Source organism: Oncorhynchus gorbuscha, linkage group LG18 (assembly GCF_021184085.1).
Source record: "Oncorhynchus gorbuscha isolate QuinsamMale2020 ecotype Even-year linkage group LG18, OgorEven_v1.0, whole genome shotgun sequence".
NCBI classification, from domain to species: domain Eukaryota; kingdom Metazoa; phylum Chordata; class Actinopteri; order Salmoniformes; family Salmonidae; genus Oncorhynchus; species Oncorhynchus gorbuscha.
The window spans coordinates 69,495,440-69,509,483 of NC_060190.1; the positions used below are offsets into that span (position 1 = coordinate 69,495,440).

A 14,044-nucleotide genomic window follows, 5' to 3' on the forward strand; every position below is an offset into this window, starting at 1 on the left:
TTCCTTTTTTGTCTCTATTTTAGTTTGGTCAGGGCGTGAGTTGGGGTTGGCATTCTACGTTTTGTGTTCTATGTTTTCTATTGCTATGTGTTTTTCCTGGTATGGTTCCCAATCAGAGGCAGCTGGCAATGATTGTCTCTGATTGAGAACCATACTTAGGCAGCCTGTTTTCCCACTATGGGTGTGGGTAGTTATTTTCTGTTTAGTGTGTTTTGCACCTGATGGAGCTGTTTCGGTTGTCCTTTTGTTGCTTGTTTGATAGTGTCAGTTTTACCATTAAAATGATGAACACTTACTGCACCTTGGTCCTCACCTTCTTCTACCAACGGCCTTTACAATTAGCCTTTTAAAATTACAAACTTGGATTAGCTAACACAACTTGCCATTGGAACACAGGAGAGATGGTTGCTGACAATGGGCCTCTGTACGCCTATGTAGATATTCCATTTTAAAAAATCTGCCGTTTTCAGCTACATTTGTAATTCACAACATTAACAATGTCTACATGGTAAATCTGATAAATGTTATTTTATTTTAATGGTAAAAAAACTTTGCTTTTCTAAATGACCTCAAACTTCTGAATGGTAGTGTACTTTTGATTTTGTAGGAATTAATTGAATTATGAACAATGTGCACCATTTGGTACAATACACTGTAGTAACTAATTAAGCTCCAGTTTGTATCCATTGTTACAAGCTACTAGTTCGTTACCGCCTAATAGTAAATAATCAGGTAGATTCTAGGTGTAAAAAATAAGATAGAGCAGATGTATTTTTTATTTAAAGTGTTATATCTATATAATAAAAGTGCAGAACATGTTTGATAGAATCTTTCGTTAAGTCATCAAGCAGCCTCAGCAGGGATGGAACTTAAGGATTTTCAGCACTGAACAGTCAGGCTAGTAGACCACATTTTTAACTAGACAGGATCCAAAATCTGTGTTTGAAAGACAAAGTTTCTCTAACCGGCGGGCTACTTGGGCACAATTTCTATTGGGCTGAAACGTGTTACTTCAGGCTCGAGGGCTCGATTCATCTCCATCCCTGAACCTCAGGCTATCTTAATAAACACACAAGCTGTGCCATTACTCAAATTGAGAGCTTTATTTTTAGTTCATTACACACTCCCAATAAGACTGTCCGAAGCAGAGCTGGATTCCAGCAGTGGTCTTGACTCTTGCCAGGGACATAAAAATGAACTCCAACGCCTTTGATATGACACCAAAGTATATGCATCCTTCTGCAGGGCTTATTTTACCTTCATTTAACTGGGCAAGTGAGTTAAAGAACAAAATCTTATTTTCAATGACAACCTAGGGACAGTGGGTTAACTGCCTTGTTCAGGGGCAGAGCAACAGATTTTTTACCTTGTCAGCTCGGGGATTCATGTGTGCTATCACACAGAAAATCACTTGTTTCTCTGATACGTGGCTGTATAAAAGGTAACACTTATGTCGCGGTGAGAAAGAGGAGGCATGCTTTATAACCAGTATGTGGGGTAAGATGCCACGACTGGCAGCATAAGTCATTCACCACACTGGTGCCAGGCTGTCTTGAAATGTGTTGCTGTAGTTGATGGAAAGAAGAGTCCTCTTTTTGGATAATGTTTGTCTATTCGTATGTATGTGTTTACATGCAGTATTACTCCTGTTGTGGCGTATGTTTGTTACTAGTTTTTTACTTTGTTATATAATTGTCACACAAGTGCTTACTTAGACTACTTGATAACTAAATTATATAAAATAGTGTTGATACTGGATCAGTGATGGTATTTTGTCTTGTAGGTCCTTCCTCTTGCAAATATTTGAAATGGTGTTTCCACATGGTGTTTCACATGAACTCATAAAGGTGTTGTATTACAGAGTGATAGACAAAACAGATGCAGCCCTGCCCTGACTTCCAATGTGCAGTCATGAAACTGAATTAATTAACAACACTCTAAATAAAGTGTCCAGGTTTGATGGAGAGCACTCAACCTCATGATCCTCGTGACTCCATTTAACATGTCCTGTTAACTGGTAAATGTGATGTTTAACTTTAACCACTTGGTAGCAAACATTCACACACTGTCCTAACACCATGAAGTGTTGTAATAGTGTGCAGGTAAACTTGGGTCAATTTCACCTCTGAGGGAAGATTGACAAAGACCTGTGCGTTCTTGCTATGTAACACTACAGCAGCAAGGCCATTCATTTAGGGGCAGGATAAAGCTCCACTATGAATCAACCAGCTTGACAGTGTGCTGAACCTACAGTGAGCCGTGAGAATGATCTCATCAAGGGCTGAACAGCAAACAAACACGTTGCTCATTCCACAAAATGCGTGCCTTTTGGACATGTACACTTTTAAGAAATGAACTTAAACATATCATTTGTCATTTTAGGTGAAAATGAAGAATACTTAAGGATTGGTGTCCTCCCCACGGGACGGTTAAGCTAAAAGGATAATGTGATTAGCATGAGGTTGTAATTAACATCAACATTTCCAAGGACATAGACATATCTCATATGGGCAGAAAGCTTAATCCAAAAATGTCTCCAAGTTTCACCATCATTGTAAAGGCCTAGTTAAAATACACCCATTTCGTGGAATGACCCGAGTACTTATTGCTAAAATGGTGCTAGACAAGTCTGAGTAACTCTGTCTTCCACCATTGACTGCACTGTTGACCTCACACTTGAAATGGCATCTGAGAGGTTCTCAAGTGTCCCTCCCGGCGATTTTTCACACGTACACTAACCACAGCTGTATAACTCACAAAAAACAGTTCCTTGATGACAAGGGGTTTTGGTGACAGACGGGTGCTGTATTTCAAGGGTAGTACTTGAATTTCCAAATGGTTTTCTGAATTATTTTCAATTAAGGGAGCTGCCAAATTCATGCACAAATACCACAATAGATACTCAAGGTAGTTTTTGCTTCGCCATTATAACACACAGGACGGACATTTTGTTCATGTTATGTTCCTTTTGTTCTACTGCATTGTTTCCAAAGGCAATCATGTATCTTCTATTTTGTTTCTGCTTCTGTAAAATGACACAACAATAGTTCATTTAGATACAAGTATCTTCTTATCGTTAGTCCGACATAGAAACATGTGACATAGACTGCCTAGGTGAATCCAGGTGAAAGCTATAATGCCTTTTTGATGTCACTTGTTAAATCCACTTCAATTAGTGTAAATGAAGGGGAGGAAACGGGTAAAGAGACAATTGAGATATGGATTGCGCATGTGTGCCATTCAGAGGGTGTATGGGCAAGCCAAAATAGTTAAGCGTGTTAAACAGGAGCATGTGTTAAACAAACCAAAATATATTTTATATTTGAGATTCTTCAAAATAGCCACCCTTTTGCCTTGATGACAGCTTTGCACACTCTTGGCATTCTATCGACCAGCTTCATTAGGTAGTCACCTCCCCCACCCCTTTTGCCCTCAGAACAGTGTCAATTCGTCAGGGCATAGACTCTACAAGGTCTCGAAAGCATTCCGCAGGGATGCTGGCTCATTTTGACTCCAATACTTCCCACATTTGTTTCAAGTTGGCTGGATGTCCTTTGGGTGGTGGACCACGATATGTGTGAAAAACCCAGAAGTTGTTGCAGTTCTTGACACAAACCAGTGCACCTACTATAATACTCTGTTCAAAGGCACTTCATAGTTGTATATTGCCCATTCATCCTCTGAATGGCACACATTCATATGTATGTATATATATATAGTCTAAATTGTATTGAATACATAAACGCTTTTTGCGGTTTGGCTATAAAACCAGCCCACCATGGCATATCATATATGTTTGGGCTGCATTTTTATTTGACACCTCCATCTATAGTTAGCCGTCACCCTCAAACCTCACAACTATGACCTCACAGCTATGACCTCACGGCTATGATCCAGCTCTACAAATTCCACAACAGTGAAATTCAAACTGTAGAACACACATGCCCAACTAAAAATATTTTATGCATTACCACCAAGTCAGCCGTACCTCTTCATATGGAATCCCATTCTAATGTACAGTACAGTATGTCAGACACATACGCAAGTGAATGTCCGGAACTAACTTAATGAGGTATTCAGTAACTTGAGTAACTGAAATAAGAGGGCATTAAAAACTTAAAGACCAGAAAGCAAACAGTTGCGACATTTAATACCCTCTACCCTTAAGTATTTTATGTACCTTTTAAAGGTACTCAGCCCTGCTGAAGTTATTTTACACCCTAATCTTCCGATATCAACTGAAAATCCCTGTGGTCATACAACATCTGCTTACATACTCATATGCAGAATAGCATTATCACTATGTTTCCCAGATCAACTAAAACACTATTACTACTACTTTATGTACATTATGGAATGTTGTCCTTTCCTCAAGTCACATAACAGAATAACACTACTGGCACAATTAAAAAAGGTACAAGGCCAGTTTGTATTTCCCTCCATGCTGGTCCATCTCGTCCGACCACCCTATTCTGCCAGAGAAGAGGGAAGAACGACCTACCTGCTCACAGTCCTCAGTGCTCTCAGCTGTGCTCCTTTCAAGCAACACTGTGGCTACTCTGATATTTGAGTGCCTGTTGCAAGTTGTGCTCGGTAATAAATCCTAAAGAGCAACGTGTGTGTCTCTGCCTGAAGACTAAGCGACTGCCAAAACGAGTTGTCTTTTTTGTATTTGTGTTGAGGAGTTGCACCAAAGATGTTTGGTTGGGTGGGCGGTGAAGAGGGGGGCTCCACTAAGAGTGGGTCTAACTAACACTTCCTTTACAGTGGCAATCCTCATACAGTAATGTTTATTAACTGGTTCCCATAACCACACTTTCACTTCAAATCCTGAAAGAGAAAAAATATGATATGTTCTTCAGGGTGTATATCCAATGAATACAACACTGCAAGTATGTCTAGACCTATGATGGTTATTTTCAATTATACATTTGAGTGTCATTCATTACTAGAAGTAATAAGGTCTGTGTTTTTTACAGTTGCTTTTGACTAATAGATGTATTATTGTGTGTGTGAATAAATTGTAGTAAGATGTAAATTGTTCATTTCAATAAATCAGTCAACAAAATGTAAATGAAAATACAGTGGTTAATGTTTTTTTGTATAAGTTCAAAGAGAAAGACTGCTAATGTTTGACATTAAGAAATAACAACTCGCTAGACTACCTAAGCTTTCTTTACCTTCTTAGTTACATCTCGCCATCCTCAAACCAATTTGGCAATAAGAAGCACTTTTATGTTGACTGTAGACCACACAGGTCAGGGCACCTGAGAAAGAAAAAGGGAAATAAATGCATGAATGTGTATATATTTTTAAATACCAACATTTCTTATTGAAAATGACCAGTGATTGCTATTTTGTCTCAGTGGTTAATATTTGTAAGTTCTTCTGTGGTGTTGGAAAGGTTCTTATGAAGCGTAAATCATAAGACTTGAATTTGTCCCATTAAATTTCGTGTGGAACATAACTTGGCTGTTATTTTCCTGTCAAGTCTGAGGGGTATGGTAGTATTGATTACTGTCGCAATTACTGTAATCAATTTCACTGTGATTTCTATGGTTACAGTAACCATAATGGTCAATGTTCTTTTTTTTTTTTTTACCCCCCCATTAAAAAATTTGAAAGAAAGAAAGAAAATAAACGTGCACTTGTCTTTTTTTACTGTACTAGCACTGCCTTTGCTGATCACTTCTTTATTTAAGATAATGTACTTAAAGCCAGACTCAGTAAGTGTCAGTTTCGTGATTTTGTTTTCATGTTATATTTTGTTTTGTCAGGCCAACAAAGGAAACCCAGGTAAGACGTCATAACATGCTCTAGAGTCTAGGCTACCTGAGAGTTGTCAAGCAGCTGCTGGGCCAGCCAGCCTTTGATCCAGATCAACCAGTAGGCCTCTTCTAGTTACAACAAACATGTAGGCTGTTGGATTATTATTTTTTTAAATGTACAAGTCAACTATGAACGTAAGACGTGAAATGTTTGCAAGTACTGTAAAACATTTTTTTACTATAGGAGGCTACACCACCGGTTTGCACATTTAGCAATGATTGAATAATATATCGACAGCTGTTTGCTAGCCAGCTAAATTAGCTCTCTACCTTTCTGTGTAACTAATGTCCTATAGTTTAATTTACCAGAAGACAACTAACTCAGACTTTCTGAGTGTTCTGTTTCGTTGTTTCTTGAGCGTAACACTTTCTTTGTGTTCATGAACGTAGCCCTGTCTTTCATTTTTCTTAATTGATTTCACCTGTGTTAGTTACTCACCTGGTCTCATCAGCTCCTTATTTAGTTCAGTTCCTTCTGTTTGTGCCTTTGTGATGTATTGTTCGTTTTGACTCTACTAAGCTTTTTCGTAGCTTGTTTGTGAGAACCAGTTAAAGCCTTCAGTCCTAGTTTTGATTCACCTGCCTGTTTGTCTACCTGTGTATGACCATTGCCTGCCTGTGACCACGATTCCTGCCTTCTGCGAAGGGGAAACAAACACCTGCTGTGCTCTGCGCGTGAATCTACACCTTTTTCTCCCTGAGTATTCATTACATTGTGATTATCATTGGCACTGTCCACAGCAGTGTGATGCTAGCACTCATGAGTGAGGAATGCCTGCCTTGCTGAATAAAAATCGGCCACAATTCAGTTTCCAGTTTTACTCAGAAAATCAAGCTAGCAACATCAGAGCAACAGAAAAAGCGTGACAAAATGGTCAATAGGCCTACGCATCATAATTACCTTGACAAATCTGACCTGCAATTTGTAAACCAAGCTGCTGTACTTTTAATAACTCATAAAACTGTATTTTGTATCGCTTTGAAGTGAGTCAAATGGACAATTTAAGCTTTAATTTATCCATTTTGACATATGTTAAACAAGAAACAAACATTTTATATTTGATTTGGGACTTACTGAATCTGGCTTTAATACAACTGTGATATGTAGCTGTCTCACCTAGCTATTTTAAGATGAATGCAATGTAAATGTTTGGTAATGTACTGTAGCACTTTACGGCTGAAGCTTTTCTCCAAGGGCCATGTTAATCCGGTATCCAATAAATTATCCATTAGATGGACCTGAAAAGATAATGGATATTAATGTACATTTTATCACAGCCTTTGTAAAAAACATTCTTTCCATTTTTTGTCACAGTAGTACAGTATATAATTCAGAGGGAGGATGTGAAATGCATCTGTTACAATTATTTAAAGAAATATGATCTTATGAGGAAATTTTTATTTTGTTTATTTCAGCATGTGCCTATACTGAGTATGAATAGAACATGTTTATTTAGGCGCTGGTTGACATTTGGCATAGTACTTTAAAACAGGCTCACAGTCATGCCAACTGTGAGTTGTTTAAGTTATTAGGGTATCTATATATTTAGAACATAAATAAAAGTTAACTATTGCCCTTGATCCCTGACATAGGGAATTCACAGCAAGATGTCTGAAAGGTGGTCTCATCCTGTCGGTATCAAGCAGGACATAAAGCTGTTCGTGTCCCATTACAAATCAATGCCATGACCACAACCACCACAACACCACACCCAAAGCAAACACTCTTTATTTATTTATTCATTTACTTATATCTCAAATTTCACACCTTTCCTAGCAATTATACAATACACTGTATGTGTAATGAAAAGTTAAGTTATATTATCCTTTTTAAGCTAGGTTACTTGATAAATAGGTTTATCGTTTTACACATTTTGCGGTTTTACAAATTCAAAGTCTTGCCCCATAAGGCTTAGTAGTAGTGCCCAATGTTATGGACTTGGTTTATGAGTTCATATTAATAACTGCCTACTTGCAGAGAACGCACCTGCATTGGCTGTAATATTAAGTGACCTTATATATTTTATTACCATTGGCGAAACCTACCAACACACTTAGCAACAGAGAGCTTGGTCAGATCATGCAATTGGAGAGCAAAATTAGACTCTGAGGAGCTTGTTTCCTTCCCTGAGCTGATCGTTTCAAGACAATCTTCCTGTGCTCACCCTGCTTTGCCCTTGCAGTAAAACTATTGCACTTTGCCATTAAAGTCAAGAGGTGTCATAAACCTCACTTTTCCGTCCTCTCGAAAACATAATCTCGCATATTGCTAATTCTCTCGTTGTGATAATGGGATAACTAGACCGTGTGTAATTGACATAATCTATACATTATTACATGAAACAAATGGTTTAGGTCAAATATAGCAACTGCCTGGACTTAATAATATGTTGTCAGGTTTATACTTAGGGCTCGATTCAATCCATATTGCCGAAGTTCGGTGTTATAGCTCTCTCCGTATAACGTGGGAACATTGCCTTTAAACGTCAATCGTGCTACAACGATGATCTTCAGCTCTATGGATTGAATAGCCAGCAAATAACTGTAATTATTAGTCGTGACATGTGAACAAGGGTGACATGTAAGAATACTGTCTATCACAGGACCTCCTTAGGCCATCTCTTCTCTGTTGATACCATGTCCATCGTCACCACCATGTTGGGGTGGCTTGAAACCTAATCCTTATGCAGAGAAGGGAGGGGGTATATAGGTGTACATTACGTTCTATGATGTTGTACAGGTAGCCTAATGGTTAGAGTGTTGGGTCAGTAACTGTAAAGTGTTGCTGGGTCGAATCCTCAAGCTGACCAGGTAAAAATATGTTGTTCTGCCCCTGAACAAGTCAGTTATCCCACTGTTCCCTGGGCGCCAAAGATGTGGAAATTGATTATGGCCGCACCTCGCACATTTTTGATTCAGAGGGGTTGGGTTGAACACAGAAGACACATTTCAGCTGAATGCGTTCAGTTTTACAACTGACTAGGTATCCTACTTTTCCCTTTACATGGTATACAGGTACAGTTGAAGTCGGAAGTTTACATAAACCTTAGCCTTATACATTTAAACTCAGTTTTTCACAATTCCTGACATTTAATCCAAGTAAAAATTCCCTGTTTTAGGTCAGTTAGGACACCACTTTATTTTGAGAATGTGAAATGTCAGAATAATAGTAAAGATAATAATTTATTTCAGCTTTTGTCTTTTCACATTCCCAGTGGGTCAGAAGTTTACATACACTCAATTAGTATTTGGTAGCATTGACTTTAAATTGTTTAACTTGGGTCAAAAGTTTTGGGTAGCCTTCCACAAGCTTCCCACAATAAGTTGGGTGAACTCTGGCCAATTCCTCCTGACAGAGCTGGTTTATCTGAGTCAGGTTTGTAGGCCTCCTTGCTCGCACACCCTTCTTCAGTTCACCCCCACAACATGATGCTGCCACACCCGTGCTTCACGGTTGGGGTGGTGTTATTTGGCTTGCAAGCCACCTCCTTTTTTATCCAAACATAACGATGGTCATTATGGCCAAACAGTTCTATTTTTGTATCATCATATCAGAGGACATTTTTACAAAAAGTACGAACTTTGTCCCGATGTGTGTAACAACCCTGTGCGGAAATCGACTCTGCCGCACGAGCATGCTTTTGCGGCACAGCCGATGCCGCGCCGGACCTCGGGCTCGAAGGTGGAGGGTTCGAGACCTGCTCCCTGCTGTTTCATTACATTGGTGTCAGAAGTGATCGGACCTCGGATCCACGACAGTGCGTGTGCTTGGCCGGTGAGCGCGTTCCTGTAACACGTAGAGTCGCAAGCTAGCGCGAGGACTCGCTCTTTGAAAGGAGGGAGTAGTGTAACGACGCTGGGTTTATAAGCGTGGAAATCGACTCTGCCGCACGAGCATGCTTTTGCGGCACAGCCGATACCGCGCCGGGACTCGGGCTAGAAGGTTGAGGGTTCGAGACCTTCAGGCGTTGGAAAATGTATACCTTGTTGAGAACTACCATTTTTTTCTGAGGTCTTGGCTGATTACTTTTGATTTTCCCATGATGTCAAGCAAAGAGGCACTGAGTTTGTAGGCCTTGAAATACATCCACAGGTACACCTCCAATTGACTCAAATGATGTCAATTAGCCTATTAGAAGCTTCTTAAGCCATGACATAATTTTCTGGTATTTCCAAGCTGTTTAAAGGCACTGTCAACTTACTGTATGTAAACTTCTGTCTCACCGGAATTGTGATGCAGTGAATTATCCGTGAAATACTTTGTCTGCAAACAACTGTTGGAAAAATTACTTGTGTCATACACAAAGTAGATGAGCGGTTGAAAAACAAGTTTTAATGAATCCAACCTAAGTGTACAGTATGTAATTGTCTGACTTCAACTGTACTTAATGTAACTAACTAACTAACTAACTAATGTACTTTCTCACATGTTGTTGTTTTTATTTCTAATTCAAAAAGACACAAAATCAATTTCAATGATAATATTTAGCAGGGTGGCCTAACGAATTAACAAGTTCATGGATATATATTTTTTTCTCCATATAGCAATATTCAAATTGAACGTGGCCGGGATTGAAACCTTAATACCAATAATACCTTAATAAACTAATAATATTGCTTACTGACAGTATGTAACATGGTTAGTATGTAACCATAGTGATAAACATAAACTTAACAGGCAATGTATGAGGTCTGAGAAGACGTCATACATTGAGAAATCATGTTTGTTCCCTGACATTTCTTTGTTTTTGTATAGCCAACCCCCTTATCTGATTGCATGCAGCTGTTGTCTCATTATATATGTTGATTTGAAAATATATAGATTTTGCATGCTGTTTTGTATTATTTTTTTTCAAGTAATACATTTATGTTTGTGACATTTTACTCAGCCTGTGGCTCCAATTTCAACATTGGCACCAAACACTCTAAATAGGCTGTCAGGTCCATTACATTGTCACAAATGAACTTTTTCTCACATGAAACTTTTTTTCTCCTGAAAATATAATGCTGAATCCAGCTGAACATATTTTAGGTAATCTGGCAAGTGTGTTCTAACATTGAGTACACTTTGATACTTAAATTGGTTACTACCTGGTCCAAATTGTTTTTAAGTTTGCAGAAATCCGAAAGAAACTAAAAAGCAATTATTATATAATTTTCTAAAATAAAACTACCACATTTCTGTTAAATAAGTGTATTACGAAGTTATTACACATAATTCTCTCATCGACTCAAAGGTAGAGTGTGTTTGCAATGTGGGTGGGAAATAATTAATTGTATAGTCAATGAGAGAAACAGCTGTCTTACCTCTTGATACATCAAACTTCACCTTAACTTGTAAGACGCTCTTGAAGTTTCCGTTTTTGTGATTGGTTCCCTGACATCTTTCACGTAGGGGAAAGACATTTCTGTTTTCTCAATCGTCTGGTTTCCGCAGTCATCTCATATGACTCAGGCACAGACAATGAAGTCTCAGTTTTCATCAAATTCCATAACAGGAGTTCCCACAACTGGCTTCTTATAACTGCCTCCATCTGTTTCCAATGCTCTGCCTCATAATTTACACCCTCTTCTGGTTCTCTGTCGACACCCTGACTGCCACTTTGTTTGCCCTCTGTGTATGTCCATTTGTTGATATCCCACCCTCCCTCTTTTATTGCAACCATATCAGAGGTTGTACACTATATACAGTACCAGTCAAAAGTTTGGACACACCTACTCATTCAAGGGGTTTTCTACATTGTAGAATAATAGTGAATACATCAAAACTATGAAATAACACATCATGTAGTAACCAAAAAAGTGTTAAACAAATCAAAATAAATGTTATATTTGAGATTCTTCAAAGTAGCCACCCTTTGCCTTGATGACAGCGTTGCACACTCTTGGCATTCTCTCAACCAGTTTCATGAGGAATGCTTTTCCAACAGTCTTAAAGAAGTTCCAACATATGCTGAGCACTTGTTGGCTGCTTTTCCTTCAATCTGCGGTCCAACTCATCACAAAACATATCAATTGGGTAGAGGTCGGCTGACTGGGAAAGCCATGTCTTCTGATGTAGCATTCCATCACTCTCATTCTTGCTCAAATTGCCCTTACACTGCCGGTAGGTGTGATTTGGGTTATTGTTCTGTTGAAAAACAAATGATAGTCCCACTATACAAACCAGATGAGATGACGTATGGCTGCAGAATGCTGTCGTAGCCATGCTGGTTAAGTGTGCCTTGAATTCTAAATAAATCACTGACAGTGTCACCAGCAGAGCACCCCCATACCATCACACCTCCTTCCCCATGCTTCATGGTGGGAACCACACATGCAGAGGTAATCCGTTCACCTACTCTGCCTCTCACGAAGACACAGTGGTTGGAACCAAAAACGTCAAATTTGGACTCATCAGACCAAAGGATGTATTTCCAATGGTCTAATGTCCATTGCTCGTGTTTCTTGGCCCAAGCAAGTCTCTTCTTATTATTGGTGTCCTTTTTGCGTGATGTATTGTTGTCGGTAACTACTTGCCCTTTTTGCTGGCCATCATTGTAAATAAGAATTTGTTCTTAACTGACTTGCGTAGTTTAAATAAAGGTTACGTTTTATTTTTTTAGATGGTAGTGGTTTCTTTGCAGCATTCTACTCTGGACAGTCTATGCTCAGAAGTGTCTGTTATTTGAACTCTGTGAATCATTTATTTGGGCTGCAATCTGAGGTGCAGTTAACTATAATCAACTTATCCTCTGCAGCAGAGGTAACGCTGAGTCTTCTTTTCCTGTAGCGATCCTCATGAGAGCCAGTTTCATAATATCACTTGTAACAATGTGCACTGAGAGTCGGGAAGCAATTTCTGGGAGTGAGAGTTTTAATAAATAAATGTAACATAGGAAGGAACCAAAGGGAGTGACATATGTAGGGAAGGTAATCATGGAAGTGATGGAGTGACAGATGTCAGCCTGGTACAAGCTTTTCACCCCCCCCCTGGTACAAGCTTTTCACCCCCCCCCCCATTCATTTTGGGGGAGGGTGGCAATGATGATAGAACTAGCAATAATCAAAACTGGAAAATTATGATACGTAGTTTCTTGCAATAGCCCTCTGTGACTTAAAATAATATTTTTCTCAAAACACTGATTCCTAAAAGATGTGTCTGGAGATTTGGTCAGCTGAGCAGGCTCAGCTACACCATAAGGACCCCTTATTCATGTCCTCATTAAAACATTTGTAACAAGACCGCTCATGCCCTGTAAAGTTCTCAACTATTGATAGGTTTAATCACACAATAGTGGAATCACCGTGGTCACCACCATAAACTGTCAACTCCATCTGCCTGATAGATTCAAATAGAATATTTATTCTGGTTCAAATATGTTACATTTAATTATGTTGTAGAGTCATAAAGCAACTGAGGGAATAATAAATTGCTACTCAGAATACCACTTCAACGAAGAATAAAAATGCAGTTTTTGTCAACGTAAAACATAGACATTTTGTCTAACGTCAACTCCTTTGGAGTGTTGAAATTTCTGATAGAATGATGATCTGTTTATTGGGGATTTTTAAACAAATAATTGTACAAATAAGTGTTTGGTGTGTCTGTAACTTCAGAAGTGACTTGTCACCTCCGTCACCGATGGCTAACCGCCTTAAGATTTAAAAAATCTGAAATATTCACTGTTCTGCAACTATTTGCTATGCTAGACATAAGGGATAATGTTTGTTTAAAAAATATTGTTTCATGTTCTAAATCTAGAAAAATATGCCATAATGTTTACAATTTGCCCTGGAGCATTTAATAGTGATATAAAACAAAACAAAAATAAGTTTGTAGATTTGTATTACATATTGGAATAATCTAATGTTAGAATTAAACAATCAAGGCTTTTAAACAATAATTCTACAAATGAATAGGCTGTTACGGTGTCTAACTGAGTTTAAAAAAACACATTTTATAATGTTATTTTTTAATGGGAGGTTGTTCCTTTACATGGTGTGATAGCCTTGTGCATGGGTTGGGGTGGCTTGCTCGGACCTTGTGAAACTGTGCTACACCACCGGTCCCACACCATCACAGGCCAAAGTATATCCCTTCCTTGCAGCTGCTAGTAGATTTAGAAAGCTTTGCAGTCATTTTTACCCTTACAGTAACAGAATTGGCTTAAATGACTACCAACCCGTAGCACTCACGTCTGTAGCCATGAAATGCTTTGAAAGGCTGGTCATGG

At 38.7% G+C, this 14,044-nt stretch overlaps 1 protein-coding gene across 1 annotated transcript in view; it reads right to left on the reverse strand.

Moving 5' to 3' along the window:
* The window catches only part of LOC124003605 (immunoglobulin-like and fibronectin type III domain-containing protein 1), a 36,006-nt gene extending 31,320 nt beyond the window's left edge, over window positions 1-4,686 (reverse strand). Inside the window, 1 exon segment of the mRNA XM_046312005.1 lies at window positions 4,502-4,686. The gene's annotated coding sequence lies outside the window, so the exon portion shown is untranslated.
* Window positions 4,687-14,044: the final 9,358 nt, after the last annotated feature.